Source organism: Saimiri boliviensis, chromosome 4 (assembly GCF_048565385.1).
Source record: "Saimiri boliviensis isolate mSaiBol1 chromosome 4, mSaiBol1.pri, whole genome shotgun sequence".
Lineage (NCBI taxonomy): Eukaryota > Metazoa > Chordata > Mammalia > Primates > Cebidae > Saimiri > Saimiri boliviensis.
Window position 1 is genome coordinate 108,368,070 of NC_133452.1, and position 26,872 is coordinate 108,394,941.

The 26,872-nt window shown below is 36.7% G+C and overlaps 1 long non-coding RNA gene across 3 annotated transcripts in view; it reads left to right on the forward strand.

Moving 5' to 3' along the window:
• The window catches only part of LOC104650623 (uncharacterized), a 67,605-nt gene extending 58,079 nt beyond the window's left edge, over positions 1–9,526 (forward strand). Inside the window, exons 5-7 of one of the 3 annotated variants that reach the window (XR_012517295.1) lie at positions 1,260–2,433; positions 4,121–4,274; positions 7,866–9,526. This is a non-coding gene — a long non-coding RNA (uncharacterized LOC104650623). The remainder of the gene's footprint in view (positions 1–1,259; positions 2,434–4,120; positions 4,275–7,865) is intronic. The other 2 variants (XR_012517296.1, XR_744226.3) reach the window with 2 other exon arrangements.
• Positions 9,527–26,872: the final 17,346 nt, after the last annotated feature.

The window sequence follows — 26,872 nt, forward strand, 5'->3', positions numbered from 1 at the left end:
TGCTTGCTATAGATAGCATAGATTGAGTTCTGCCCCTGTGGTTGAATGCCGCTTGAAGACAAATCCAGCAAAAAAAACCATTGTAAGGAAAAAAAAAAAAAAACTTATGAAACTGCTGCTGCAGCTATTTCAGCAGCATAAAAACTTTGTACATTTTGTCAAGTATTTTTTGTCTTGTATTGAAAATGCAGCTTTTATGTGGGTACAGCATTGCAATAAGAAAGGCATATCTATAGCCTCAAATCGAGTTCAAGACAAAGTGAAGTCATTATGTGAGAAAAAGGGAAAAGAAAGTGAAGGATCTAAATCTAGAGGGTTTAATGTCAGTAAGGGATAGTTTGATCATTTTGAAAAGAGGTTTGGCTTTAAAAATGTGAAGATAAAAAGAGAAGCAACTTCTGCTGACCAAGAGGCTGCAGATGAGTACCCTGACACAATTAAGAAAATCATTAAGGAGGAAAGATATTTGCTTGATCCAGTTTTTAATGCAGACCAAAGTTCCCTATTTTGAAAAAATGCCATAAAGGACATTAATTAGGAAGGAAGAGAAGTGAGCAGCACCAGGATTGAAAGTAGGAATGGATAGGTTAACTCTACTGTTTTATGCAGATGCAGTGAGGTTTATGATCAGGACTGCCTTTGCCTATAAAGCACCTAAACCCCAAGATTAAAAAAATTTTTTTATTATACTTTAAGTTCTGGGTTACATGTGCAGAACGTGCAAGTTTGTTACATAGGTGTATACACATGCCATGGTGGTTTGCTGCATACATCACCCCATCATCTACATTAGGTATTTCTCCTAATGCTATCCCTCCCTTCTCCCCCCACACCCTGCTATCCCTCCCCTAGATCTCTACCTCCAAACAGGCCCTGGTGTGTGATGCTCCCCCTCCCCCCATATCCATGTGGCCTCATTGTTCAACACCCACTTATGAGAGAGAATGTGCAGTGTTTGGTTTTCTGTTCTTGTGTCAGTTTGCTGAGAATTATGGTTTCCAGCTTTATCTATGTCCCTGAAAAGGAAATGAACTCATCCTTTTTTATGGCTGCATAGTATTGTATGGTATATATGTGCCACATTTTCTTTACCAAGTCTATCATTGATGGGCATTTGGGTTGGTTCCAAGTCTTTGCTATTGTGAACAGTGGCACAATAAAATACGTGTGAATGCGTCTTTATAATAGAATGATTTATAATCCTTTGGGTATATACTCAGTAATGGGATTGCTGGGTCAAATGGTATTTCTATTTTTAGATCCTTCAGGAATTGCCGCGCTGTCTTCCACAATGGTTGAACTAATTTACAGACCCACCAACAGTGTAAAAGCATTCCTATTTTTCCACATACTCTCCAGCATCTATTGTCTCTTGATTTTTTTAATGATCGCCATTCTAACTGGCCTGAGATGGTATCTCAATGCGCAAACCCTGAGATTTGAAGGGAGAAGATAAACACCAGCTGCTAGTCTTTCGTTTGCAGAACAATAAGGCCTGTACACTGAGAACCCTTTCTGGATTGGTTCCACTGATGTTTTTTCCTGAAGTAAAGAAGCACCTAGCCAGTAGGAGACTGCCTTTTAAAGTTCTTTTGATATTGGACAAATTGGACAAGACCCTTGGTCACCCAGAACCCCATGAGTTCAATGCCAAAGGAATCAAAGTGGTCTACTCACCAGCACCACCTCCGCCACACACACACACATCTCTAAATCCAGGGGGTCATAAAGACCTTTAACATTCATTACACACAGTAATCTATAGGGAAAGGATTCTCAACGCTGTGGAAGAGAACCCTGACATGGAGAACATCATGAAAGTTTGGAAAGATTACACCACTGAAGATGCCATTGTTATAGAAAAAGCATGAAAACCATCAAGGCTGAAAAAATAAATTCCTGGTGAAAAAAACTGTGTCCAGATGTACATGACTTCACAGGATTTATCACAGAGCCAATCAAGGAAATCATGAAAGTGATTGTGGATATGGTAAAAAAGATTATGGGGAAGGGTTTCAAGATACATATCTTGGAGAAAATCAAGAGCTAATAGATATCACACCAGAGGAATCAAAAGATGATTTGATGGAGAGTGCTTCCAACCCTGTGACAGATTATGAGGAAGAAGATATAGAAAGAGCAATTCCAGGAAATACATTGACATTAGGCAATCTGGCGGAAGTTTCCTATTATTCAAGACTGCTTTTGACTTCTTTTACAGCCTAGACCCTTCTATGATAGAGGTGCTGAGACTAAAATAAATGGTTGAATAAGGATTGGTACCAGATAGGAACATTTTTAGAGAAATGAAAAAGCAAAAAAGTTAGACAGAAATTACAAAGGATTTCTGTAAAGTTACACGGAGTGTGACCTGCCTCTCCTGCCTCCTCTTTCACCTCCTTCATGTCTTCCATCTCTGCCACTACTGAGACAGTAAGATCAACCTCTCCTTCTCTTCCTCCTGGTCAACATGGCTAGAAGGAATGATTGCTAATAGGCTGGAATTTACTTGGGAGGATGAAAATGTTCTGAAATCGGATTGTAGTTATGGCTGCACAACCTTGTAACTATACTAAAATCATTTGAGTTTACACTTTAAATGTGTGAATTGTGTGGCTTGTGAATCATATCTCAGTAAAACTGTTTATAAATATACAGTGGTATATTCTCAGCCTAGTCAACATGATGGCAAGGGTGAAGATGTTTATGATGATCCATGTCAACTCAGTAAATAGTAAATATGTTTTTCTTTTCCTTATAATTTCCTTAATAACATTCTCTTTTGTCTAGCTTACTTTATTGTATGAATACAGTATATAATATATATAGCACACAAAAAATGTCTTAATCAAGTATTCATGTTATTGGTAAGGCTTGTAGTCAACAGTAGGCTATTAAAATTTTGGGGAAGTCAAAAGTTATATGTGAATTTTTCACTGCACAGGGGGTTGGTTCTCCTAACCCCGTGTTGTTCCAGGCTCAACTGTAATCTATGTATAACCTCATCTAAGAAGACCTTCCAGATTTTTCCAAATAGAATTAACTTTGTTCTCTTTTCTGATTCTCATCAAATTTGGTTGTATGCTCATTTCAGCCTTCCTAGTATTAATTATTTAGCTATCTATATCCCCAAAAAGATGGTGAGCTCCAGGAGACAGGATGTTGGTTTAATAATAATAATAATAGTTATTACAACTGACATATAAATAATATATAGTTTACAAACAATGCCTACAACATTTTCTCATTTTTTCTTTTTTTTCTCTCACAAGAGCCTTGTAATAGCTTTGCATTCTTTTCAGCACTGCATATAATACTTTGCATATAGTAGGCTTTCAAAAATATTTTGGGGCTTAATTAAAATTAAAACTGGATTGTGTGGGTTGAATTAAAATGCTGCCAATTCTCTGAATTTTTATGTCCTGTAAAGCAATTAAGAGAAGGAAAGAAGATTTTGAATAATTTCACTTTTTCATTTGTATACAACCAATGTATCCCTAAAACAAAAATTAAGAAAGTATTCATTTAGCCATTAAAATTAATTATGAAACATCTAAACAAGGCAGGATTTTAAACATTTATTTATTTATCTATTAGGTCAGAACATCTCTTCTTTTTCCTGCTCCCTTTGTTCGTTCACTTGACTCTTGGTCAGTATTCTTTAAGTTCCACATACAGTGTGTACATTGGGGAAATGAAAGGTCACACCACGCTTCAAGAAAGTGATTCTGTTGGTAACCAGGACCAAGCCAGTTATGCCCATTCAACAACGTATTTTCTTTTAGAAGACACAGTTTCTCATAGCCCTTTGAGGCCTGCTTAAATTCTGACATTTCTCTATTGGAAAATGAACTGAAGTTATCAACCTACATTTCACTACACAGATCACTAGTAACTAGAGCTGAATTATAAGCTTCTATGATAACTATCCCATGAGACAAAAGCTTTCTCACCATTATGCACTTGAAGTAATCTGATTTCTCTACCAAGACTCTTCTATTTTCATGAGCAATTTAAAAATCACTTACAATTCAGAAAATAGGTCACCGCTTATTTAGTTTTTTAAGACAGTTGCAAGCAGTGTCTACCCCATGTCAAAAACTGTTTCTTATTTTCATAGGACTCAAATTGCCAATGGCTCTCTGGAAAAGAAAGGTCATTCAAAAAGAAATGGAATGAGAGAGTGGCTAATATAAAGAACTACACTTGTTTTAAAAAATGAAAAGCAAAACCTGAGACAAGCACTTAGAAGCTAAATACTATCAGAATGAGAGGTAAGACTCCTGGAAAAAGAATAAAAACAGAATAGAGTTGAGTACCAGAAAGGAAACCAATGAAGTAAGAAATTATTAATGGTATTTGCATGTAGAGTACATGTAAGAAGAGAAATAAAAGTAATGGTCTTGGAATTCCACCTACAACTCAGACTTTTTTCCTGTAGGCATTCAGAACATATTACACAAAAGAAGAACTCTGCCAACAATAGTGGCTGTGTTTCCATAGTCCCTTGATGGACGAGAGCTTGTTTTAAGGAATAAGGAACCAACAAAGGTTTTTGTGCAGATGGTGACATGGTCTATTTGTGCTTTAAAAGGGCCCCATCTGGCAGCATCACAGAAAAATTATTGGAAGAAAAGAATAACAATAAAGAGTTGGAAGATACTGCAATATTCTAAAAATGAGAGAAAAGTCCAGAATCCAAAACTGACATTGAATTACAAGGAGATAATGAATAGGAAGGACATTAGGAGGTAAATTCAGTTGGACTCAGTAACTCTTGGGCTAAGGCGAGTAAAAAGGAATAAGGTGAAACTAGAAAGAGAGTTCATTATTTTACTGTGCCTTAAACAGACGGTGGGATGGTGTTGACTATATTAATTAGGAGATGAAAGAGGAGATGCCTTGAGAAGATAAGCACAGTCAATGGAGTTGACCCTCACTTAGCTGCAAATCACATCGTCTGCATGAGGCATAGTTGAAATAAAAGGAGTGGCCACAATATATTAGAAAGAGTAACACTTCTAAAAATCTACAGGAACACATTTATACTAACTGACAGATTGCTCTTAAAATAATACAATTGATTTCCATTCTTCATTAAGTACACAATTAACTTTAAAGGCATTAAGATATAATGGATAGATGTGTCCTGCTTTACCAGTTTAGAGCACAGAAAACTTCTAACATTTAAAATAATATGATGAGCACCTTCCCATCCTTCTTAAGACAAGATTGTTTATTTTCCTTCCTCACTACTGAGTTCTAGGGATCTGTCCTTCTTGCTAACCTTCACTGGGAGAAAAATAAAAGCACCTCATTAATTTACTCGAGGCCTCCTTCTCTGCCACACCGCACTATGCTAGAAGGCTGCCATAGTTAGGTATCCTGGGCAGGTCTCCGCCATGGAGAGGCCCCTTAGAGGCTTGCCTGCTTATCTGAAATGAACTAAGCTGAAGCTTCAGGCCCCTCACCTAGAAGGGCCCCCTCCATGTCCCTGGAATGGGTCCTAGCAACTGTATATTCTGAATTTTGTATTCTTTTATTTTTAAAGAAGGAACCCAACATATTATAAATTCAGGTTCAGTAACACCTGAAGTGGCCCTTTCCCACACTGTCACTGCTGCTCTGAGAGCAGCGTCTCCACATTGGGGAAGGAAGCAGCCTCCTGACTCTCTCTGTCCAGTTTATGGTTATGCCATACCATGGTAGGCTAGGGTTATCCACTAACCAGGCCAAGCCTTTATGGTTCTGGGACTTATAAGATCCCCTTGAGCTCCTAAAATATTGCTCGATTTTATCAAATACACAGCGGAAATCTCTAATTGTGACTATACTAAACAGAGCTCTTCTGATGCTTCTGTGAACCTAGTGGAACCTAAACTGAAAGCTACCACCTGGATTTAAACTTTTGGATGAATGTGAATAATTAAGGAGGCATATTCAGGATTTAACTTTATTTCAGAAAGAGAAATGTCTCACATACTAACTTGTCTTCTTATTCAATTAACTTAATATAAGAGTTCATGTTTCACTGAAATATGATTTTTTTGCACTATTTTGATTTTTCAGGATAAAAATTCCAAACATTACAATATTCCTCTTTTTAGAAAATTAATCTAGCAGAAATTTTATCTTTTATTTTTCTACCTTTAAAAGGCCAAGTTGGAGTTTATTTTAAAAACTTGGGGATAAGTAAACTTTTAAATAAGATACCAAAAAGACAGCAAAAATCTCTAAGAATGTTTTAAAAATGAGAAGTGAGGGAGAGACTAGCCCTACAAACTATGAAAACATGTTGCAACATTAAATCAGGAGCAGTGTGAAGACGTGAGAATGACCCCAGGACCACCCAAAGCCCACACCTGGCAACTATGTCCTGCCACCACGCCCAAAGAGAAAGGTGAAGAACTAACCAGAGAAGATCCGTGAGGCTGTCTGCTTCTGCTAAACCTGCTTTCTCCAAAGCCAGAGCCCAAGCCTAAAAAGGCCCCTGCAAAGAAGGGAGAGAAGGTACCCAAAGGGAAAAAGGGAAAAGCTGATGCTGGCAAGGAGGGGAGTAACCCTGCAGAAAATGGAGATGTCAAACAGACGAGGCACAGACAGCTGAAGGTGCTGGAGATGCCAGGGAAAGTGTGTGCATTTTTTATAACTGTGCACTTCTGGTGATTATACAGTTTGAAATACCATTTTTATCAACTTTCATAAAAATGCAGAACTGTACTTTATTTTTTGTTTAATCTATCTTGTTAGCACACAGAACACTTCATTGTTGTTTTGGTATGAGTATATGTCACTCATACAATGTCTCTGAAGCTGGATTGATGTGGGGATAACACCTTTACCTTCTAGTTTTGAGAGACTTACTCTCGGCTTCCAGGAAGAGGGATTCCCTGACTTTGACACACATGGCCACTTTGGCACACAAAAGCCTTGCGATATGGAAAAACAAATTCGTTTTTATTCTGTCTTTCAGCATAGACTTAACTCCCTTAAGCCCAGACATCTGTTGGGACCTGACCCCCAGTAGTTGGTTACCACTGTGTCAGGTAATCTGGACTTTCCAGCGATGCCACTGAAATGGCACCCCTCAAAAGAGCAGTGGTTCCCTTGCGAGATTGTGGATCTTCAGATAAATTCTGCCATTTTCATGCCACTTCCTGAATGTCGGCTCATGAAAAGCTGTTAAACAACATGTGAAATGTGAAATGTTGTCAACCCTCACTCTAAACTTTCCCTGTTCAGAGCATCAGATGAAGACTTCTCTGGTTTTTACAGTGGCTTTCTGATTTTTGGTAATCCATTGAAGACGGGAGTTTGGAGTTTGAAAGTTGTATACTATCAGAGATTGCCTACCCATGTCCTGCCTGAAACACGATGATTGTTTATGGAAAATATCTTTAATAAACCTGGATACATTTTGGCTTGGGGAAAAAAAGTTAAATCAGTGTGACAGTAACAAAAGGGTATCATTAACTAAATACATACTGGCTATTATTTTCAATGATAATGTTATTATAAAGACTTCTTATACCCACCCCCACCCCCCAAAGCAGTAGTTAGTCACCTAAGGTATCTGAGTCTCCTTTGTCCGAATTCTCAGTTTCCTGGATTGCATGTTTGCTTTTACCCAGGAATAAATGCTTGAGTGGTCGCTCCTGACTCAGCTTTGGTCATGTGTCTACAGGTGGCTCCTTTGCTAGGATCCCCTTGAACTGCTAAAATATCGCTTGATATCAAATACACAGTAGAAATCTCTATTGTGAATATATTGAATATAGCCTTTTCGATGCTTCTGTGAACTTAATGGAACCTAAAGTGAAAGCTACCACCTTGATTTAAGCCTCTGGTGTAACATTCTTTTGCAGTGCTTCTGAGGAAATCACTTTTGGAGGAACTGCTTTTGCTTCTGTAACGGTCCCTCACCTCCGTCGTCTCATCACTGATCTGCTTGCCTCTGCTTTCCATGTTCCAGAAACCCTCACTGTCCTGGCCTGCAGGTGGGGTCCTCCTGGATTTCCAGAGTTGCTATGTGTTTTATTTTTAAAATTTATACTGTCATTTCAATGGGATCTGGGAAGATGGAGAGGAAATGTGGACATAGTTCACTTTGTTGAAATCTTTTATGTTTGTACTGAAATCAGTTATCTCCCAAAATGAGTTTTTTCTTTGATATTTACTTCTGTTTTTCTTTGGATAATATTTGGTATTTTATATCTAATTCTTCAATTCGCTTGATTTTTTTCCCCAAATATGTAACCTATTATCCTAGGAACATTTACAAAATTACTAATCATTTTCCTCTCTTTTTTCCTTTAAGAAAACTCATATATGCATATTTATATAAAAACGGTCTAAAATATAATGATTAAAAAATAAGTTGGGATAAATTAGTTTATGTTTGTAAAGAGGGGAGATATACAGGTTACTATATTTTATGCACTATATATACTTGTGTATAAATAGAAACATTATGGAAGGCTGGAAATCTAACTTAATTTCTTTTGGAGAGTAGAAATGGGAGAAAATCAGAGGCGAGGGATTCATAATTTCAAGAGTGGAGATAGTGTGGACCAAGAGCAACAACAACCAACAGGTGTTTGGGAGAAAAAAAAAGGGCTAGGGCCAGCTGACTCTAGAGTTTGCCGAAAAATACAATCACTAGCACACATGTTCATATATTGAACATTCAAAAAAAATAGCTAACATGTATCGAAATCTTACTATATGCCAGGTACTATTCTCATAGCTTTATATGTACTGATTCATTTACTCCTCATAAAAAATTTATGCAGATGAGTACTACTCATCACAATTGTAAAGACAGGGAAACTGGAGCACAAAGTGGTCACATAAATTTTTCTGTATACGCTATGGATGGCACAGCCAGAATCTGACCCCAGTTGAAGTGGTATTAGAGCCCCCCTTAATTGCTGTGTTCTATTGCACAGACTTAACTATCACCTCCTGAAACTTTTCTCACACCCTTCTTACAGTCACCAGTGCTCCCAAAAGCAGAACCTTTATTCCAACCATAGAAATGAAAAGCTTCACTTTGAAGACATGAAATATACTCTAAAGATAAATACTACGTTATTTAAACATTCAACTAAAAGTATAGTCTGGAAAAGAAGAGTCAACAAATATTTGAGAAAAACCTAGGGCAAAGAAAACATAAATTTCAACAGAGATTTAACTCCAAGAAAACAGAGTTAGGCCGGGCGCGGTGGCTCAAGCCTGTAATCCCAGCACTTTGGGAGGCCGAGGCAGGTGGATCACGAAGTCAAGAGATCGAGACCATCCTGGTCAATGCGGTGAAACCCCGTCTCTACTAAAAATACAAAAAATTAGCTGGGCATGGTGGTGGGTGCCTGTAATCCCAGCTGCTCAGGAGGCTGAGGCAGGAGAATTACCTGAACCCAGGAGGCAGAGGTTGCGGTGAGCCGAGATTGCGCCATTGCACTCCAGCCTGAGTAACAAGAGCGAAACTCCGTCTCAAAAAAAAAAAAAAAAAAAAAAAAAAAGGAAACAGAGTTAATACAGAAAGAAGAATAAATTATCAAAACAAGTCTAGTTCCTGTTTTCAGAGATACAAGGGGTTGTGTTCACACATACTATGCACAGATTGGAGTTCTTGATTAAAACATGGTTACTGAAATTAAAAACGGATTATCTAACAGAATGAACATAAAAGATCAAGTTAGTGAATTGCAAGACTAAGGAATTCTCTCAAGATACCATATGAAGGCAAGAGCATAAAAGTGTAAGAACAAATGTTAGAATAGAATCAGAAATTCTGTAATAGACAGAATAATGATCCCACAGTGATGTACTACATCCTGCATCCTAATCCCTAGGACCCTTGAATATGTTACCTTACACAGCAAAAGTGACTTTGCAGCTGTGAGTAAATTTGGGATCTTGATATGGGGAGATTATCCCAGATTACTTACCTAGGCCCAGTGTAAGGCCTTACATAGGTAGGGTCCCCTATGTAGGGTCCTTTTATGTGAAAGAGCAAGGAGGATCATAGGCTTAAAACAGATTCATCATCTTAAAGTTCTGTAGTTCAGAAATCTGAAATGGGGTTCACTGGGATAAAATCAAGGAGTTGGAGGGGCTGCATTCCTTTCTGGAGGATTCTCTAGGGGAGGACCCATTTCCTTGCCCCTTCCAGCTTCTAGAGGCTAACCCCGTTCCTTGGCTCTTGGTGTCCATCTTCAAAGCTAGCAACAGTGAGTAGGGTTCTCACATCATATTGTTGACCTCTTTTGACTCCTTATTCCACATTTACAAACCCTTGGGTCCATCCGAAGAGTCCAGAACAATCTCCTTATTTTAAGGTCAGCTGATTAGCCACCTTAATTTCAGCTACTCTCTTAAATTCCCCTTTGCCACATGATGTAACATATTCATAGGTTCTGGGAATGGGCACATGGACATCTTGAGGGGACTGATATTCTGCCTGCTAATCCCACCCCCACTCCTAATTTTAGATGCCTCCTGTCTTTACAGTGTGGATCATTTCAGGCATGCCCAAACTTCTACCTTTAAACTTTCCCATTCCAATGTAGTCTTGGAAGATGGGGTTCGGTGGGAGGCAGAGGGTTGTTTTTTAGTGTACAAAGACAAAAATATACTGGGTGTCCTGTCCAGTGCACCCTTCAGGGATTTTCAGCCTTTTGTGGTCTTTGAACTACTTTGCAATTTTGTAAGTTGTAGAAAACTAGAAAACTGATAATAATGCAAATGACTTTGTTTATAGAAATGCAAGTATTGTCTAGGGGAATACAATTGATTATTACCCTTTTGATATTGACCTATTTTGCCAGTTTGTATTCATTTTCATATTATTCATTTCATTTTGCCAGTTTGTATTCATTATAGTCTTAGCATGTCTATATATTTGTTTTCTCTTCGAATACTCCTTTGAAATGAGTTGTAACATTTTATCGATTTCCTCATTAATGAGTTAAATAAAATTTTGGTCACCATTAATAATTAAACTCCTTAAAATTTTTTTCCTTTAACAGTAAAACTTTTATTATAAATGTATATTTAATCGTTGAAAAAAATTCTTAAACTCAAATGTCCATGGAAATGTAGTTAATTATTTGTTAAAATTTCTCTGATTACCTTTACCAGAGATCCCACCTGCTCACTGTGGATGGAGTGGTGAGGAATCTAATGTTAACCCAATCCAGAATAAAATTTAGTCTTACCCAATGATGTAAACTCAGGTTTAACACAGACTTTTTCACTCAATCTCTCAGTTTCCCTCCTACTTCTTTTCACTTATCTTAATGTTTATAGAGAACAGGGTAGGACTATAATGATCTAATTACTTCCTCGCTGGATTCTCAGTGGCTCTGCAGACCACTCTCTTTATTCCATCTTGCACATGGCCTCCAGCCTAGAAGTCTGTGCTAAAACCTCATTTCTCTCCAGCAGTCTTTATGAGGGGCCCAATGCTTCTCAACTCAGTGTGGATGCCACACAGACACCCAAAAACGGTTGGGAGAGCCAACTAGACCCTCTTTTGCCAGATCACACAGTTTGTTTGACAGGAGGAATGTGGACTTAAAAATGTGTAAAATATACTTAAGTATTTTTTTTTAAATTTTATGAAAACTAGTGATGTTTAAAAGTTGCAATTGAAGAAAGTAAAAATATCTGGAGCTTTACACCCATGGACAGTGGATTCCTCTAGATGGTGGATTTATGATGGTTTTTAAAGTTTGTTTCTCTTTTTTATATTTTCTGATTTTAAATAAAGAACGTATAAAACTTTTTGCTTAGGATTGTTCTGGCTATTGGGGCTTTTTTGGTTCCATATGAATTTCACAGTCTTTTTTTCTAATTCTATACAAAAATGATGCTAGTAATTTGATTGGAAGACTGTTAAATCTATAGATAGCTTTGGGCATTATGTCCATTTTTAATGGTATTGATTCTTCCAGTCCATGAGCAGAAAATGTTTTTCTATTTGTTTGTGTCATCTACGATTTCTTGCAGCAGTGTTTTGTAATTCTCCTTGTAGAGATCTTTCACCTCCTTTGTTAGATGTAGTCCTAGGTATTTTACATATTTATTGGTTTTTATAAAGAGGACTGAGTTCTTGATTTGACTCTCAGCTTGAGCATTAGATAGGAAAAAGAAAATATTGTACTATATGTCATAGAATACTATGCAGCTGTTAAAAAGAATGAAATGATGGCCTTTACAGCAACATAGCTGCAGCTGGAGTTCATCGTCCTAAGTGAATTAGCATAGGAACGGAAAACCAAATACCACATGTTCTCACTTATACATGGGAGCTAAATACTGGATACTCGTGGACACACAGATGGCAACAATAGACACCGGGGACTAATAGAGGGAGGAGGTTGGGAGGGAAAGGTTGAAAAACTACCTATTGGGTACTATGCTCACTACCTGGGTTATGGGATCATTTGTATCCCAAACCTCAGCATCATGCAATATATCTATGTAACAAATCTGTTCATGTACCCTCTGAATCTAAAAGGTGAAATTATTTACAAAAAAGAATATATATAAAAGTAGTGTAACGAGTCATTTTAAAGCAAGGTACAAAATTATATGAATAATGTGCCCTCAATATGTTATAGAAGTATATAGAAAAAAGACATAAATAAATTACACTGAGATGTTAACAGTGATTATTTTAAGCTTGTGGACAATGTTTTTGTGTATATGTATCTATTAAAATGTAGAGATACACCAAAACAGTTTCTGATATTGGTTGGACTCAGCTGTTTTGAGCCTAGTGTTTTGTTGCTGTTGTTTTTAAAATTTCTCCAGTGATCGAGCCTAGTGTTAATGAGTCTAGACTTCAGTTGGGTAATAGTCCCTTCAGAAGTATTGTGTTCCACAGATACTGACTAAATATCAATGTATTTCATACGGTCAGGCTTTGGGTGCCCAGCAAATCTCATCTTAAATTGTAATTCCCATAATCCTCCTAAGCCCCACCTGTGAAGGGGGAGACCAGGTGGCAGTAATTGAATCATGGGGGCGGTTTTCTCCTTGCTGTTCTTGTGATGGGGAGTGAGTTCTCACGAGATCTGGTGGTTTTATAAGGGGGGCGGGGTCTCCTCCTTCACTCTGTACTTCTTCGTGTTGCATTGTGGGAAAGGTGCCTTGCTTTCCCCTTCACCTTCCGACATGATTTTAAGTTTCCAGAAGCCTCTCCAGCCCTGCTGAACTGTGAGTCAGTTAAACTTCTTTCCATTATAAATTATCTAGTCTTGGGCAATTTTTTATAGCAGTATGAAAATGGATTAATACAGTATTTATCAAGGTTCTACAAAGGAACAGAACTAATAGCAGTGTGTGTGTGTGTGTGTGTGTGTGTGTGTGTGTGTGTGTCTGTGTTTATGTGTAGCGTCCAAGTCTGGTTTCTTATTTAAGCAAGAATGATCCTAGTGTTTTGTATTAAATCTGATGTATATATGTAGTCTCTGATGCATGTACTTCAGGAAGCGTCTTTCTGGCCATAGCTTAGTGATAATGTTTTAATTTTGTTGCTACTGCTGTTGTTTCAAATCAGGAATGGATGTAATAGAGGTTTTTCTTCCAAAATGCTTTCAAAGATTTTTTTTTTTTAATTGCAAGCCATCCTTCACTTACTGAGCTAGGTCTTAGCCATGACATATTCCTCTTTTTAACATGTGTCAGAATTTTATTTGTTATTTGTTTTTTTCTATCTGTGTTCATAACTGAGGTTGGTTTGTGGTTTCTTTTTTTCTACTACCCTTGTCCAATTAAGGTATGAAGATCATATTAGCCTTACAGAATAAGATGAGAAACTTCTCATGATTTTCATATATATATATATATATATATATATATATATATATACACATACATACACACACATATATTTAGAGAGAGAGAGAAATATAGTTTTTAAAATTGGTTCACACAATTGTAGAACTGGAAAGTCCAAATTTTGCAAGCAGGCCAGAGACCCAGGGGAAGAGTTGACATTGCAGTCTTAAGTCCAAAGTCAGTCTGAAGGCAGAATTTTTTTTTTTTTTTTTTTTTTCAGGGGACCTCAGTCTTTGCTCTTAAGGCCTAGATGAGGCCCACATGCTTTAAAGAGGGTAATCTGCTTTACTCAGTGTCAACTGATTTAAATGTTAATCACGTCGTTAAAAATGCAACCACAGTAAAATCAAGACTGGTGTTCCACTGAACAACTGGACACCATATTCTAGCCAAATTAGCACATAAAATTAATCATCACAATCTCTGTTTTCATAATTCTTTCTTACCTGATTGTAATCTCTCAAAAGATATTCTGCTTCTTTGTTAATACTAACCCCTCCACATGAGCTCTTGATCTTCCCTGCTTCTGTCTCCTCCAAGAATTTTTCACAATGATTTTTTTTTCTCTTTTGTGTTGTAAATCGCTTCGTTCTCGCTCACCTCTCCCTCTAGGTAAACATGTTCAAGTCTGCCCTCATTTTAAATAATATTTCATCATTGTATTACACTCTCTAGCTACTACACTTTGGTCTGGTTAACTTCATTAGCAAATATCTTTCTATAAAATTTATTATTTTAATTATCTTTTTTAATGCTTCGAAGTAATTCATAATTATAGGGATTGTCTGAACCTTACAGGTTTCCCAGAATTCTTCATATAGGACATGAGACTTTTAAAGTTAGATCTTCAACTGACTACTTAATTTCTTCTATTATGGCTTATTTATTTAGGTTTCTGTTTAGTTTTGCTTGTGTATGAGAGTAAATTTATATTTTACAAATATATCTGGAATTCTGTTAACTCTAAGGTAAGATACAAAGGAATCAAGCTCATTTACACATTCAGATGATCACAGCTTTAAGGAAGCTCTTATTTAACAATTAATTTTGACACCAAAATATAATAAAAATAGATTGAATCTGCTGCTGTTCTAGCTTATCATACGTATCAACCAAAATCTGGCTTGTGTTGAGACAGGAAAACATTTTTGTCCGTTAAAAAAAAAAGTGTTCACTTCCATTTTAATCTTTTAAATGGTTTTTCTGTAGTGTTTCTACCTGTTTTTACTGTATCCTTTATTTCCAAGTAGTTTTTATTTATTTTTCTTTCTTTTGTTTTATGCTGAGAGCTTATTTCTTGTCTTTTACCCACATCAATACATAAGCATTTGATATTTTGTTTCTTGAATTCTTTTTTCTAACTTAAAGTTATCTGTTTATATTTGTGTTTCTCTTTCATTATCAGAGTTGATTTATTTTAACTCTTCTCTGTTCAACTTTGGCAATATATATTTTTCTTTCTTTTTTTTTTTTTGAGACAGAGTTTCGCTCTTGTTACCCAGGCTGGAGTGCAATGGCACGATCTTGGCTCACCGCAACCTCCGCCTCCTGGGTTCAAGCAATTCTCCTGCCTCAGCCTCCTGAGTAGCTGGGACTACAGGCGTGCACTACCACGCCCGGCTAATTTTTGTATTTTTAGTACAAACGGGGTTTCACCTTGTTGACCAAGATGGTTTCGATCTCTTGACCTCCTGATCCACCTGCCTCAGCCTCCCAAAATGCTGGGGTTATAGCCGGGAGCCACCGCACCCGGCCTATATTTTTCTTAAAAATTAGACATGTAAAATGTATTTACTGATTTCTAAAAATCATCAATTTTATCTATTTTATTACGTTATTGGCACAATGACAAAGCAGTATTATATTTTTAACAGTTACTTTTGCTCTAATTTTGGTTCTTTTTCATTTTTAATGTGGTTGATTTATTTCTTCTCTTTTTCTTAATTTTTCAGCCTTGCCTACTTCTATAGATTTTTTTCAATATCTTTCAAAACACTAGTTTAGGTTTTATTGATAAAATTAACTAAAGTTTTTATACATTAGTATTCACAATTTATATTTTTTATTCTTTTTGTCCTGTTTCTGTAAATTTTTTTGTATTCTGTTTTCTAATTTGGGACTTAATTATTGTTTAAATATTCATAGCTGTCTAATAAATATCTAGGAGTACACCTTTTCCTTTGGTAACTATTTCAAATTCACCCTATTATTAGTGATACCTGCTACTCTCATCCTTATTTATCTTCCAGTAGTTGACATTTTATTTCCTCTTAAGTTCAACAACTTTTTAGAGAGATTTTTTAATGTCCAAGACATTTTAAAAAATACATTTTTTCATTATTAAGTTGAATTCTACTGCGTTGTTTTTAGAGATCACATTTCACTGGTACAGTTTTCTGTTTCACTATTTTCCAAGTTTCTTTGGCGTATTCTTCTAGATAAACATCTTATAAACAATATCACAGGATTTTTTTTCCACTTTAAGCATAGAAAACTTTAACTCATACATATTTATTAATAAGTTTGGGCTTATTCATACAATCTATTTTATATTTTCTACATAGTATTTTTCTCATTCTAATTTGTGTTCTTCTCTTGTTATGCAGATAGCATTTTAAAATTTTATTTACATTTCTCTGGTGCGAGCATCATTGGTAAACATTTTCTGTAAAGGGCCTGATACTAAGTACTTTCGTGGATCATACAGTCTCTGTCACAACTACTCAGTTCAAACATGAAAGCAAGCCATAGACAATACATAAATGAATGAACACAGCTGTGCTACAGTAAAACTTCAATAAAAAAATGAGGCAACAGGCCAGATTTGGCCTAAGGGCTTGTTTCAGTGGGTTCCACTGCCATACCAGAATACCATAGACTAGGTGACTTAAACAACAAACATGTATCTCTGACAGTTCTGGAGGCTGAAAGTCCAAAGCAAGGTGCCAGCACAGTCAGGTTCTTGGTGAAGGTCCTGTTCCTGGTTATGCTCTTGAACAGCATAACTGGCACAGTGATAAACAGAGCAGTATCATATTTTTAACAGTGCCTTTAGCTGTATGACTTTGGCCCTTTTTTATTCCTAATGTGGTTGATTTCTTCTCTCTTTTTAAATTTTTCAGCCTTGCGTACTTTTGTAGTTTTTTTCACAGTTTTTTCAAAACACTAGTTTGGGGGGAGGTATTAATAAAATTAACTAGAGTCATTTTCTTGGTGCATGCAGAGAGAGAAATCTTGTGTCTCCTCCTCCTCTTATAAAGACATTAACGTCATCATGATGGTTCCACCCTCATGTTCTAATCTATTAGAACTCTCAAAAGCACCTTCAAATACCATCACATTGAGGGTTAGAGTTTCAATGTAAGAATTTGGAGGGGAGCGTGATGTTCCCCTCCCTGTGTCCATGTGTTCTCATTGTTCAACACCCACTTATAAGTGAGAATGTATGGGGTTTGGTTTTCTGTTCTTGTGTCAGTTTGCTGAGAATGGTGGTTTCCAGCTTCATCCAGGTCTGTGAAAAGGAAGTGAACTCATCCTTTTTTATGGATACATAGTATTCTGTGGTGTATATTTGCCACATTTTCGTCATCCAGTCTATCATTGATGGGCATTTGTCTTGGTTTGAAGTCTTTGCTGTTATAAACAGTGCTGCAATAAGCCTATGTGTGCATGTGTCTTTATAATAAAATACTTTATAATCCTTTGGATATATACCCAGTAATGGGATTGCTGGGTCAAATGGTATTTCTATTTCTAGGTCCTTAAGGAATCGCCACACCGTCTTCCACAGTGATTGAACTAATTTACACTCCCACCAACAGCGTTAAAGTGTTCCTATTTCTCCACATCCTCTCCAGCATCTGTTGTCTCCTGATTTTTTAAGGATTACCATTCTAACTGGCGTGAGATGGTATCTCAGTGTGGTTTTGATTTGCATTTCTCTAATGACCAGTGATGATGAGCTTTTTTTTCATGTTTGTTGGCTGCATAAATGTCTTCTTTTGAAAAGTGTGAGTTCACACCCTTTGCCCACTTTTTGATGGGGTGGTTTTTTTCTTGTAAATGTGTTTAAGTTCTTTGTAGATTCTGGATATTAGCCCTTGGTTGGATGGGTAGACTTCAAAATTTTTTCCCATTCTGTTGGCTGTTGGTTCACTCTAATGATAGTTTCTTTTGCTGTGCAGAAGCTCTTAAGTTTTGGCTTTTGCTGTCATTGCTTGTGGTGTTTTAGTCATGAAGTCCTTGTGTATGCCTATGTTCTGAATGGTATTGCCTAAGTTTTCTTCCATGGTGTTTAATCTTATGTTTAAATCTTTAATCCACCTGGAGTTAATTTTAGTATAAGGTGTCAGGAAGGGGTTCAGGTTCTGCTTTCTACATATGGCTAGCCAGTTTTCCCAACACCATTTATTAAACAGGGAATCCTTTCCCCATTGCTTGTTTTTGTCAGGTTTGTCAAAGGGGCCTGCTGGGGGAGGGAGCTAGGGGAGGAATAGCGGGGGTGGGGTGATTGGGAAGGGATAGCATTAGGAGAAATACTTAATGTAGATGATGGGGGAATGGATGCAGCAAACCGCCATGGCACCTGTATACCTACCTATGTAACAAACTTGCACATTCTGCACATGTCCCTCAGAACTTAAAGTATAATTGAAAAATAAAAATAAAGAATTTGGAGGGCAAACATTCAACCCCTAACAGGGCTATCATTTCCTACCCCTGCTTTAGTGTTTTGTGTTGTAAGAACCATTGTAAAGCCACCTGGTGGAGGGCCTCCCTTCAATTTTCTTCATTGTGTTTTTCTGGAAATTCTGTTAGGCCTATATTGGTCATATCTCTTAATCCATTTCTCACATTTACATATCTTTTTTACTCTGTCTCCTAAAGTTTTCTTTTTGTTAATGGTAGTAATACAAGGACACAATAAGAAAACAAATATTAAAGGAAAAGTGACTTTCTCCCACCTTATCACTCGGTCCCTACCTGCAGGCCCTAACTGCTCACTGAACCTTTTTAAAAAAAATTTTCTGGTCATAATGCCAAGTAATATGTTTATACCTCTATTCCTTATCTCTGATATGAAAGATAGAGATTTAGTTCAATTACGTTGCCTTCCTCTATATTGCTATGCTCTTTCCTCTCTTCCCCAAATTTGATATCTGTAACATAGCTTTAGCTCTACTAATAGTTATCTTAATCCAACCAACGTTGGCAGGTTTTTTAAAAATAGATTTTACTTTTTGGAGCAGTTTGGGTTCACAGCAAAAGCAAAATTGAGCATAAGGTATAGAGATTTCTTATACTGTATTCAAGTGGAGATGTTTTTTAAATTCCACAGTTGTAAGAGGGAACATTAATAATTATAATAGTGATCCTAAAACCAAAGACAAAAGGATTATTGCCTTACATTACACTCATTGTTTAAAATTGTGCCTTATTTTCTTTTGAATATTCAGATCATGGCTTTCTTACTCACCTTTCTTTCTTCTCTCTTTTTGCTTCTGTCTTAGTCTGTTTGGCTTGCTATAATAAAATATAAAGTGGGTGGCTTATAAACAACAGAAAATGATTTCTCACAGTTCTGAGGCTAGGAAGTCTAAAATAAATGTATCAGCAAATTCAGCAGGTGGTGAGGCCTCTTGGTTCACAGACAGCTATAGTCTTGCTGTATCCGTGGCAGAAGGAAAAGGTTGCTCTCTGAGCCTCTTTAATAAGGGCACTAATTCCAATCATGAGGGCTCTTCTGTCATGGACTATCCCCTCCCATTAGTACCTTACACTGGGAGTTAGAATTTAGCAAACATTCAGTCTAAAAAGCATCATATCTCCTTATTACATGATCTTTTTTCATAATTTTTTCATCATACCACCTATTCTCAATTTCCCTGTCATTTTCCTGAAGGTGCCTCCTCTCCTGGGAGTCTATCTATATCCATCCTCTATTCTGCTCTGCACTGGTTGCTCTTCACGCCTGTTCTGCAGTTGTTTTCCAAATATCTCCCTTCACAGCCCTCCTGGGCCAAGGCTTCTGTTGCTGCATTTCATGGTATCTTCCTCTTGGTCATTTTGCCCCTAACTGTATTGGACTACATCCTCAAGGGCCATTACATTTTTAACTTCTAAAAGTATTTTGTGTTCTCTAATTGTTCTTTTTCCTAACAACCTTTTATTGACTTTTCTTTGCAATATCCCCATGAGAATATCACATAGAATATTTTTTAAATTTTCAGTCCTTACATTTTTCTCTGCTACTTCTGTAGTTTGTTTACTTGTTCCTATTGGTCCTCCTTTTCATTTAGTTGCTTTTCTTCAAATATTTGATGATCTTTTGATGTTCATTCTTGTCTATTAATGAGAAACTGAATTGACTACTTAGTAGCTGGTATAGGTTTTTGCTCCCATGAATGGCAGAGTGGACTGCAGGGCTTATGTAACTGGGTGCAGCCTACTTATTGGAAGGCTTCACTTCAGGGCACTCGGGCATGGAGCAGGCAAGCTAGCTGGAGTCCCCAGTTGCTAAAATAAGAAGGGATTTTCTGGCCTGGCACGGTGGCTCATGCCTTTAATCCCAGCACTTTGGGAAGCCAAGGCGGGTGGATCACCTGAGGTCAGGAGTTTGAGACCAGCCTGGCCAACATGGTGAAACCCTGTCTCTACTAGAAATACAAAAATTAGCTGGGTATGGTGGTACACACCTGTAATCTCAGCTACATAGGAGGCTAAGGTAGGAGAATCGCTTGAACCTGGGAGGCGGAGGTTGCAGTGAGCCAAGGTCACGCCACTGCACTCCAGCCTGGGAGACAGCAAGACTCCATCTCAAAAAAAAAAAGGAAGGAATTTTCTGTGACAGTGGCTATCTTTAGTGTTCCTCACTCCTGGACAGCAGGACTTTATTCCTTTAGTTTGACTGCATTTCTCTCTCAGACAGCTGTGCCCTCCTTAGAATTCTACCCTAGGTGGTATATACATTTCTTTGACCTGTATCTTGAGGATCTTAACTTTAGATTAGTGATGCTTTCGCAATTCTGTTGTTAGGGCTCCTGTCCTAATTAAATTATTAATTATCTCTCTGTTGCACAGTGCTCTTCCCAGTTCGTGGTATTTGTTCACTCTATTTTTAGAATTTAGTGGATTTTGTCTTATTCTCAGAGGTTTCCTCATGCACAGAATGTATTTTGGGTTTCCTCAACTCTTGTCAATCCAAGCCCATTGATTTTTTTTTCCTTTGGGTGCACCTCACAATTTTTGGTTTGCTGATAGTTACTTTTCTTGTTTGCTAGTGCTATTATAGCTATACATTACACACATTCTGTAAATGTAAGGGATTTGGGTGGTATTTACTTAGACACCGAATTCATTCCCCTGGTTTATTTATTCTTATTGAGGTTGCTTAAGCTAGTCATTTGCTGGGACAGTTGTAACTTCTTGCTTCAAGCCACAGTGTTATTAGCCTGCCCTGAAAATGTTACATTGACCTTTTTTATGGGAGCAAGCGGTTCTTACTTACTGGGCAATCATACTTTCCAGAATTTTAAGTGTCTGAACCTTTATATTTGCACATGGCTATTGCTCTATGTCTAGTTGTATTTTGTGTCTGTAATTAATAAGCCACCAGCCTATGATGCTAAATTCTAAGAGCAAAGATGTCTTTAAAATGAAACTGAATGCTTTAGCTTTCCTTTGTAGCACTTTGTGTCATCATAGACTCCTCAGTTGTTTCAGGACTCTATGATAGCCTTCAACCAAGTAAACATGTGATACCTACTGACTACATTTATTTTTCCACTTTGGAAAGACCCATCATGATAGAAGGGGATCTTAATAGACTTACCCAGTGGAGCTTAATAAGTTAGTTCTTGAAAGAGGAACTGAATGAAATGATAACAACACAGATTCTCAATAGCTCAGTGGCCCTCCCCAGCAGAGAAAAGGCTGACCTCATTTCTGGATCACTCTATGACATAAATTTCTCAGTCACAGGATATTTCAGAGAATTTTACATGAAATGCAGGAAAACCACATTCCACCCACATTTGGTCTTGACAGAGACTCATGCTGTGAGATACATACTTTTCTATTATGTATACTAGAAAAGAAAAATCTCAAAATGGAAATCTGGGAATTTGCTGAGCTTACCAAAACAGAAAATATAACTGTGGTTGGGTTCTAGTAGAACTGAGTGATAAATAAATTGTCTTTTACAAGTTTCAGAAAAGAGATGGTATTTTTATATGGGTGACCTTTGAGAACCAGCAAATCACTAACTTAGAAGATAACCCAATTCCTCATGTTAAGAATATGGTAGGAGTGTAATTTTAAGATTAAAATGCAAGTCCACACATATGTAGCTAGGAACACAAGCCCTCCAAGATGAGCCAAGAAAAAAAATTAGTGATGTTTGACTCAGTTAGCTATTCTTTCTGACAGGAGATTTAAGCCGCCTGTGAGATTTCTTTGACTCCTGACTCATTTAATTCGTTTAGACATTGCCAGCAGAGCAAGCTACGACAAAGCAGATCCATCTTAACAAGCTCATTCCTGGCTGTTCTAATAAAGAAAAATAATTGAACTGCTGATTTTGATTTTTCACAATGCACTCAGCATTTGAGTATTTGGCTTCACACTCCAAATAAACATAGAAATATTTATTACATCATCTTCCCCAGAGTGAATGGAAAAAAGCACACACAGAGAATTAGCTCCAGGTAGTCTTTAAACTAGTGTAGCATTAAAGTATGTTTGCTATGTTTAGTTTATTATAATTTAATTTTTAGCTTAAAATCTTAGTGTCTTATTTGGAAGAAGCACCAGTTCAAAGCACATAGGTCGGTGTGGATAAATGAATATGCTGATATTAAGCACATCTATTATGAATATTATTTCTCAAGATACACCTGTAGTGGAGAAGAATCAGTCCTGGTCAAAGTGAGTAGTAGGTAGAGCTGAAGCAGCAAGCTCTTGGTCACAGACATATTTATTCAACCTGAACATTGTTCTTTAAAAAAATGCATAAACATTTGAAAATCAAAAGACTCCACATAAAAATTCAGACATGCGGTTCCCTTGCAAATTTACAGGAACTAGCAACAGGAAAGCTCATTTCCAATCCTCAGGTGCTAAGTAGCAGTAGATTCCTCCACCGCTTGCAGTATGTGCACACGTGCTTCACCAAGCTGGCACCATTCATATTCGCTGCCTGATCCCTATAACACATGATTAGGACCACTGATAAAGACAAGGAAGCATATGACTTAAAATTAAAAGACCTCTATACTCATTCCACTGTTAGCACCAAGAGAATCCTCATTTGGACATGGCTAGGATCTAGACAGCTAGATCTTAACCAAACATACTGATGATGGGTTGTGTATCATCATTAAGAGGCAGCTTTACCACAGCTGTGCCCAATGCACAGCACATCAGAGTTGATGGTCTCTGTATCTTGACTAGGATTGGAGGGGAGAGGGTTATCATTAAAGTCATATCTAGAAGCTGGAACTTTAGATATTATCTAATTTAAACTTCACAATAAGGTCAGAAGGCTGGTGTTTTACAGGACAGAAAACCAAATTTAAGGAAAATAAACTTACTTGATGTTAAACAATTACTAAGTGGTGGACAACTATTCAAAGCCAAGTCTGTGTGACTAAACAAAATCTATATTTTATCAATATTACAAAATCTCTTTGGAGACATATCCCCTCTCAATAAAATGAGAAGAATGTTAATCCTTTTACTCTCAGAAGTATGCACTATATTCATATCATTTTTATGTTTGCGATTCTATGGGGAGATATTAACTTATAATACCAGTATTTTGAGCTTTAAAATACATAAAACTTTAAACAGAACCCTTTATACAACCTCCCATTGAGCAATTATCTTCCTTTGTATGAGTTTGGCAGCAGCTGTAATAGAGAGGCAAATTAACAGTGGCTCAAACACATTAGAAATGTATTTCTTGGAGTTTCCTACTTCATGTGACTCCCACATGCTTGCAGATTAATAAATTTGTATGCCTTTTGTCCTGTTAATAAATATATTTCTCTTCACACAATAGTCTGAGAGTAAGCTTTTCATAGCCAGTATTGTGAATTTCAAGTGGTCAGGGCTCAAGTTCTTTTTCATCGTGTTCCACTGCCCTAGAGTGATGCTCTCATCCCATGATACAAGATGGCTTGCTACCACTTGAATAATCTAAGCAAAGGATATGATAATTGCACACATTATTTTCACTCATATCTCATTAACAAGAATGTAATGAAGTAGCCACACCTACACATAAAGGAGTCAGGGGAATGTAGTCATTGTCTAAGGCACCCTGTGCCTAAGTAAAATTTTATTATCATGGAAAGAAGAGGAAGTCGGTACTGTGAGACAATGATTTATCTCAGGCATACCCTTTAAAATTTACTCATAAAGTACAACCAAACCACACTTCTCCCTTTTGATGCGGATGCCTGTCTCTGCTATTAACCACTTGACTTTTCCTTCTTTCTACTTTTGTGTCACTATTAAAGTCCTGAGCCTTTTTAAAAAGGTCCTTCTGTTTTGTGTGATTAAAATTAGGAGATGATGAAAGTATGGTTTCATGAATTACATGATTTATTGCTACAGCAAGATAATTTTTTTTCTTAGGTTGGCAATGCTTAAAGAGGGAGGGAATAACAAGAACAAATCTCAGAGACAATATGCTTGATAAACATGGTACATTAACCATATAGTGAGTGAAAGAGCTCTCAGTCTTCAGATAAGTGGCTAACAAGACTGCAGCCTGTGGCAGACTGAACTTTTCAAGTGTCTGTCAAACCCTTGGGCTTATACGTATTTTGAAGTCCAATGGTTGAGGTCAATAGCTTGTATATGGGGTCTCATAAGGTGTGACATCCCATTCTCAAGGAGAGGGAGAATTCACTCCAAGTTCTTGTCACAGCAAAATATATGTTACTCAATGTGCAAGTGTTGGGAATCATTTCACAGCTACCTAATACCTCCTTAAGTTAGACCTTAAGTCCACACTTGATCACATCAGATTTCTTCCTGTTCCATTTGTCAGTGTTTCCCTCTTCCAGCTCTGCACATTTTGTGGTAGTGTTCTCATTCGAGAAGTACTAGTCTCCCATGTGTCAACAAGTGTCAATCTTCCTCCAGATTAACTTTAAAATACAAATTTCTAATACATCTTGGTGGAGGTAGGATGATTTTCCTAGGTAGGAATTTCTTTTCACATTTAATGGTGTACTATTTTGAGTGAAAAAGGGAAAAATAGTAAACGTTTACATTTCTTTGGTAGTATCATGTATATAGACACATTTAACAAGTAGCAATCAGCTATAGTCGTGATTCTTCTGTTTTGTAGAGCCACTGGGTATGTATTAGGAACAACTGCAATAGTCATCATCAGCAAATAATCACTTCATAAATTGATCTGTAGATTCAATGCAATCCTAATTAACACCTTAGCAAGTTTTTTGTTGACCTTCACAAGTTGATTATGAAATTCAAATGAAAATGCAAAGGACCCATAATAGCCAAGACAAATTGGAAAATATTGGAGGACAACTAATACCTAATTTCAAGTCTTACTAAGGTACAGTAATCCAGACAATGTAGTATTAGCATTAAATAGATCACTGAAACATAGCAGGGAATCCAGAAATAGACACATACATTTATACTATTTTTCAACAAAGATGTAAAAGAATTGAGTGGATAAAGAATAGTCTTTTCAATAAATGGTGATGAAAGAATTGAAATACATATGCAAAAAAATGAACACTGATCTATACCTCACATCATATACAAAAATTAACTCAAAATAAAATACAGACTTAAATGATTGAAAGCATGATCCATAAAGGCACAAAATGATAAAATGGACTTCATGAAAATTTTAGACTTCTGCTCTTCAAAAAACACTGTTAAGAGAATGAAGAAACAAGGCATAGACTGAAAGAAACATATTTGCAAATTATATATCTAGTAAAGCACGTAAATCCACAATGTATAAAGAACTCTTGAAACTCAGCAATGAAAAAATGACCAAAATTTTAAAGGCTGGTGTGTTGGGGGTGGGGGCAATGTGGGGAGAAAGGCAAGCAAAAGATTCGAACATATTCTTCACCAAAGAAGATGGTAACTAGGCTCATGAAAAAATGCCCAACACCATTAGTCACTAGGGAAATTTAAATTAAAACCACAATGTGATATCATTATGAACCTATCAGAATGGTTAGTATTTAAAAGACTGACAATACCAAGTATTAGTGAGGATATGGAACAACTGCTGGTAAGAATATAAAATAGCATACTTTGGAAATGGCTGTGTAGTTTCATTAAAAGTTAAGTATATGCTTGCCATATGATCCAGTCATTCTACACCTAGATATTTTTTTCAAAAGAAATGAAATTATATCTCACTTGTACATTAAGGTTCATAGCAGCTTTATTGGTAAGAGTCCCAAACTACAAACAACTCAAATGACCATCAAGAGATGAGTGGATAAACAAATTGTGTGTATCTATACAAAGGAAAACAATTTGCAACACAATGAGATGAGCTATTTTATTGATAAATGCAACAACTGATGAATTTCAAAATATGCTGAGTGAAAGAAGTCAAAGAGTAAATGCTATATAAATCTATTTGTATTAAAGTCTAGAAAATGCAAACTAATGCAGAGTGACAGAAATTAGGTCAGTTCTTGCCTGGGGTGGAATTAAAGAGAGGGACTCAACACAAAGGGGCAACAGGAAGAAATATTTTGGAGTGATGGAACTCTTCTGTATCTTGGTTGTTGTAGGAATGATTACATAGTCTATTTGTTAAAGCTCACAAAACTATATTGCCACTAGGATAATATAGCTTAGGATTACCTTTTAATAAATGAATTGATAGGCTCTTGGCATACACCAGAAATAAAATAGATTTAATAAAGAAAAAAGATTCTAAAATATCCATTAATTTTTTCTCATTGTTTTCCTCCATGGTGAGCTGTAATATAACACCAAGTATAACTGTTGT